The sequence below is a fragment of the Catharus ustulatus genome, chromosome 3 (assembly GCF_009819885.2).
Source record: "Catharus ustulatus isolate bCatUst1 chromosome 3, bCatUst1.pri.v2, whole genome shotgun sequence".
In the NCBI taxonomy this organism is placed as follows: domain Eukaryota; kingdom Metazoa; phylum Chordata; class Aves; order Passeriformes; family Turdidae; genus Catharus; species Catharus ustulatus.
In genome coordinates this window covers 13,242,956-13,248,918 of record NC_046223.1, presented here as the reverse complement: position 1 = coordinate 13,248,918, position 5,963 = coordinate 13,242,956, and the positions used below count along the sequence as shown (strand labels likewise).

The following is a 5,963-nucleotide window of genomic DNA, read 5'->3' as shown; positions in this document are numbered from 1 at the left end:
ACCCTGGGCATCCTGCTCTATCAGCTGGTGTGCAGGCACCTTCCCTTCAAAACCAGAGAAGACATCGTCCAGGTCCAGCTCTTCTTCCCGCCCCGGGTGTCTCAAGGTGGGCATGTGCCTGGAAGGCAAGGGAGGAAGAACGGGTCGGGGACTGGGCAGCTGGCACATAAGCGTCCTGCTCTTGCAGCTAGGCAGGAGGTTGATCTCCTGGGCTTAGCTGGAGGAGGCGGCACCTGTGCTTCTGTGCTGCTTTTCTTCCGAAAGGGAGGATGGATGGGAAGCTCTGGGTGCAGCTCCGAGCACTCCTAGTGAGGTGTGGGCACCGTGGAATCTGGGAGAGGGTGGACAGGAGCTGACCAGCGGTTTCTGGTTTCTCCCTGCAGGGTGCCAGCACCTCATCAGGTGGTGCTTATCCATGGACCCTGCAGACAGGCTATGCCTGGAAGACCTTTTTGAGCATCCTTGGGTGCAGCAGCCCCACCTGGCCCAGGAGACAGCAGAGATCCATCCCTCTGCACAGTAGGATCCAGGAGCCCAGCACATACCAGCTGCTGGCATCTCGTGGCACTCCAAGAAATTCACAGAGCATTTCCCTGCGGCTGTGGCATGGAGCAGAGAGCGCGGCCAAGGAGATGCTTCCACGGGTCTCCGGTGAGTTGTGGAGGGAGCGGCTCAGGGCTCCCCATCCTATTGGAGAAGTCGTGGCACAGAGCGGTGAAGTCACCACGGACTGGAGAAGGGGAAACATCCCCCTGCAGCTCAATGGCATCATGATGTCCCCACAAGCCGAGGCACAGCTGGCGTGTTCTTCTGCAGCAAGATGTGGAGCCAGAGAACGCCGTCCTGGAGCTGGACACTGGTGGGACAAAACCAATGGGCTTTGCTTCCAGCCCCTTCCTGGAGGACATGCTCTGCACCCCGACAAAATCAAGATGAGTCCCCAGCCGGCGCAGGGGCGGGGGGATGCTCGTGCTTCCAGGCACGGCAGGGCTCGGCCTGGCCACGCACTGGAGGTTCCCCTCTCAGCGGCAATGGGGAATATGAATCTTTTCGCCTCCTGTCCAGCTGCTTTTTGGCGCCATAGGGGACGGATGTTGTGGAAGGGGACCCGACTCCTGGCCTCGCTGACAGCTTCTGCCAGCATGCCTGGCGCGGGCTGGGCTGGGGGCAGCCAACCTGACAAAAGCATCCATCCCTGTGGATGGGGAGCGACAGGGGGGGATGGGTTGTGAAGCCCTGCCCCAGCTGCTCTGCTTTGCAGGCCCTTGAGGAAGGGATGGGCTTATGAGTGGGAAAGGTGGGGTTTTTCCCCACGTGTGGACAGGTTTCATTCTCGCATGGAGTGGTCAAACCCTCCCCAAACCTGTGAAATGCTGATAACCTTTGGCGCTTTTTTTCATATCCAGGTCTTGTTTTGAATTGACTTTCATGCAATTGTTCTTTGATATCTTCAGGAAGATTGCACCTGGTGCCCGGATGGGGTGGGAAAGCGCTGGCACTGTCCGTGGAGTCCATCCAATGCCGGTGCTACCCCGGGGGGCCATGGAGTGCAGGGACGTCCCCTTCAAGAAGGACAGGGACCTCGTGTGGGATCGGCTCCTCTCCTGGCAGCAGGTCTCCAGAGGTGGGTACCCGGTTCCAGAACACAGGTGGCAGAAGGCCTTGGGGCAGACGGCAGCAGGCACATGAGAATCTCGCTCTTGCAGCTGCTGAGGAGGTTGCTGTGCCGTGCTTAAGTGGAAGAGGTGGAGCGCGGCCTGCCACGCTGCTCTCCTCTAAAAATGAGAGCATGGGTCGGGAGGTTTGGGCTCTGAGCACAGACAGCAGCCTGGCCCCCGCCCAGGTTGTGGTGGGACAGGGGAGACAGGAGCCTGCTGCGACTGACCGAGGCTTTCTGCTTTCTCTCCTCAGGCTACCAGCACCTCCTGCCCTGGAAATGGCACCGCTCGGCCTACCAGTCTGGGAGGGCTGGAGGGCAACAGGTGTTCATTTGCTGTCAAAAATAAATCCTTTTGTTGTTGTCATCGTCATCAGAGTGTTAGTTCCATCCTTTTCTGAGCTTTTGCTCCTTTTTCTCCAGGGTAATCCTTTTTTTCCCCTTCCTCAACCACTTGGTATCATTTGGAACTTGTGGGTTAAGTAAGGTGAAAAATTCAGCAACAGCTCCTGTTGCCAACTGCAGGAACCCATTTAAGAACCTGGAGCTGCCAGGCAGGCCCACATGTTACTTGGAAAGGGAAGTGGTTTGCAGGTTGTCTTGGTTTGAAAGACAGTTGGCTGCTAAGAAATGCAGGAGCCTCTCTATGCAATGAAGGATGTAAACCCCCTCCCTCCAAATTATTATAATTTTGAAATTAAGTGGCTCTCAGGTAAAGAGATGGGAATAGGAATAACAGGTCTTTACTAGGAAAATTAGTCAGAATGAAACCTGACAGTCCATCAGTCAGGGTATTGGTAGCAGTGCAATTAAATTGTGGCTCGTCCAGCATCGACTTTCTCCCACTGGCAGAGCTCCATGGAACGGTCACGGCAGGTGAAGCAGCTGGGCTGGAGCCCCTCGGTGTCTTTTCTCCCCAGCACGGCTCAGCTCTAGGAGAGCCCTGCATACTGCTCCACACATCTTTCAGAAAGGCCACAAAACCAACTCCAAACACTCTGCCTACAGCAGCTTTCCACACAGGGCTGCAGAAATCCAGGAAAACTGCAAGCGAGTGTTGGAATGGTTTTGTCCTGTTCCTGCCAGCAGAATTCCCCATCATGATGCAATTTTGTTCACATGTAACTTGAGACGTGAGATTTTTTATTAAAATGTTTGATGATGAGTAAGAAGCTTTGGAAACATGAGGTAAAGGGCTGGCATGCGAAAGCATGAGCATATCCTCCAAAGTGATCAGCTTAATTGCCCATTTTATTATTCTTCTATTTATTCCACACTAATAACGGAAGCCAAGCTTTGCTTGGAGGCAAAACAGGCATGGGATGCACTACGGTCCCTTGAAGGGTCAGCAGGGCTGACAGTAACAAAGCAGGAATCTGCTTCATTGTGAACCACTACAGAGCTACATCCCAATGTGTGCTTAGGTAGCATGGTATTGTTAAGAGCTCCTTTCCTGCATGAGATACAAAAAGAAGGTCCCAAACTATCTTCTTTCAAGCATGAAGTAAAGAACTGATCCTGCTACCCTAATGCAGCTTTGGCAATTGTATTCTTCCCATTCATCTTTGACAAAGACACTATTAACCAAAATGTAAGTATTGGTCTATTAGTGATACCCAAGTGCAACAGACAAAAGTTTCTAAAAATTTAAAGTTGGAAATTGTCTGTTTATTCAGTGCCGGGCAGCTGTGTGGGGTAACCCCCTAATACGAACTGCCAAATCACAGGTGATCACAGAGTCCATTTACTGACAAAAGTTTGGAATGGTGACATATGACAGCACCTCCCATTCCCCACTTGCTATGGTAATTAGCTTGAATGGCTATTAAGCATGTGTGGTTGGCTTCTTGAATTAAGTCTGGGCTGGTTTTTGTGGGGAGAGGGCCTCAAAAAGGGGAAGTAAGGGGAGTCTTCCCAGCCCTGAACTCTCGACCTTTTCTATCAATGACAATACAAATGGCTTCTGGGAGAACTCCAATTTCCTCCCTTTGCGACTTTGATGAAGTTTCTGGTTGCAATTGTTTGTGTTTCTTTGGATCCATTTAGTAGTTTCATCTTTTCCCATTGCAAGCACAGCTGAACAAATATAAAAAGACAGGCAATTGATTATTTACATTTCAGATAATTATCTCAAGCCCTGTTTCTTCTACTGTTTAATGATTTCAGCAAGGCCTATCTATCTCTCTGCATTTTAATTAACTCTAGCAAATGACTAACTTTTAACTAGAATCTTAATTTCTCTAAGATTAGTGTTTCAACAGTTCAGGTTTTCCCCCACACTCTTGCAATGCTGGCAGTTGCTGTTTCCCATTTACAGTTCTTCCCCAGAGAGTGATGGTACAGCTGCTGCTTTGAAACAAAAAGCCCTGGCATCTGGATATCTTGAAGGAGCATGAAATGCTGATTAAGTGTTAATATTGGTAGCTACCCACATCTTCACTTACCAGTACTCTGAAGCACCAGCACGAGGACCAGGCATCATTCCTGTTTGGGGATGTTCATGTATCTGGTGTGCAAGAGCAATGACTTTGAGGAGGGATAAAAATGCCCCTATTCAAACAGGGGAGTGTGCAAGGAGATGTGAAGTTTCACTGCCTTTTATAGGATATTTTGGAAAGATCTAAGAGAAGTGTTGGGCATGAAAAGGACCTTAATTTTGTCTCCAGAGGAATCCCCAAAGGACACATTCACTCTGCTGGTGATGGCAATCCCGTAAGCTCACGGACTCGCTTTCCCTGCAACACGCCCCCCTGCCTGGGCTTTACTAGGCCAGGACTAGACCCAGAGCTAAGCAAACACATAGAGTTTGACATAGAGCTTTTCCTTCAGAAAACCTAATTAACACATTCGCATTCATTTTCTTCTGTAAAATCAGAAGCTGGCAAGGAGGAGACTTTGCTGTCAAACGGTTACAGTTGGCACTGGGCCCCAAAAGTGTTTTTCCCAAAGGCAAAGCAAACTGACATGTGAGGTTTAAAAGCTTCAAATGATGATGAAAGGAAACTGTGAAATAGTTTCTGCAAAGGCAGCAATGTCAATGATCATGCAGCCCACCAAGAGCTGCAGCTGAAGCCAGAATTGCTTCTTCCAGCTTTGCAGGAGTTCATTACACTGGCAAGCACTGATGCATGGGAAAACAAATTATCCCATAGCCCTGGGCTGAATGGATCCCAGGCTGCAGGAGAGATCTGAGGAACCATTGACAAATGTTATTGACCTCACAGTCCACTCATCCTTCTGCAAACAAGCTGCAAACAGCACTGTTGCACTGCAGAAATGTACACATAGATGACTTCTCCAAAGCAGTGCATCTTTTCCCATCACCTCTTCTCACCTATGAAATTGTGACTGAAGACACCTCTGAGCCCCATCTGGGTGAGATTGCAAAGGAGCAAAGCTTTGGGATTTGGGCACACTTCTCTTTGTTTCTTTGCTCAGACCTTCTGTCAGCACACAATACATCTAACTAGAAAACTTTCGACTATGCTGGATCTGTTGGGTCCAGTGTCCCCCAGACATGTCAGTGGCTGGCACTGTTACAATTGCAAGTTATAAAGAGCAGCACAAATGACACAAAGATAAAAAGGCAAAAGAGGGAAAGCAGAGGCCAAGTGAAGAAAGAATATGGTGAGACACAGCACATCAAGTGAGCTGCACTCAGATCCTGGACTCACCATTCTCTTCATGGTTTTTTAAAAACTTTATTTAAAACATAAAAAACCAAAACATATCATCAAAATAAAATAAATACAAATCAAAAATAATCATCAAAATTTTAAAGATAAAATTAAAATATATTTATTCAAACCTACCGCTATCAGAACATAAGTACATGTGTAACTATAGATGCTAATGATAACTAATAATACTAATAAATACTAAAAATCCTTTTCTTCAAACACTTTTTGGATAGGCAGTTTCTTCATGAGCTTGGAGGAAAGAGTACTCTTCTGGACGGAAGGCAAGGACTTGATGGCTAAGAAAACATAGGAAACACCCAGGGAAAAACTTCTTGGCAAGAGCGGAGCAGGTCAGGTCTGCAAAATGGGAGACACAAAATGCAACAAAGATTACAATGCAAATCTAAAGCATCTAAAGCTCCTTATTCCATGAGACACATTTCCTGGAAGCTTCACTTCTTTCTCCTTCTCTTCTGTCATGAACACTTCAGAAGCTGAGGGTCTTGAAAGCACCACTCAGTCCACTTCTCAGAAAGAGGAACTCCCTGGAGCTGCTTCTGGGACTCACATGCAGGAGGTCACAGGGATACCCTGTCACCTGCCATTGCTGTCAGCAGCGGCACCTG

General features: G+C 48.5%; 1 long non-coding RNA gene across 1 annotated transcript; it reads left to right on the top strand.

The window, feature by feature from the left end:
• The first annotated feature begins 648 nt into the window (after positions 1 to 648).
• LOC116994770 lies at positions 649 to 2,030 on the top strand. The gene is made up of 2 exons (XR_004417568.1): positions 649 to 1,624; positions 1,912 to 2,030. It is a non-coding gene; the product is annotated as an uncharacterized LOC116994770 (long non-coding RNA).
• The last annotated feature ends 3,933 nt before the right edge of the window (positions 2,031 to 5,963 follow it).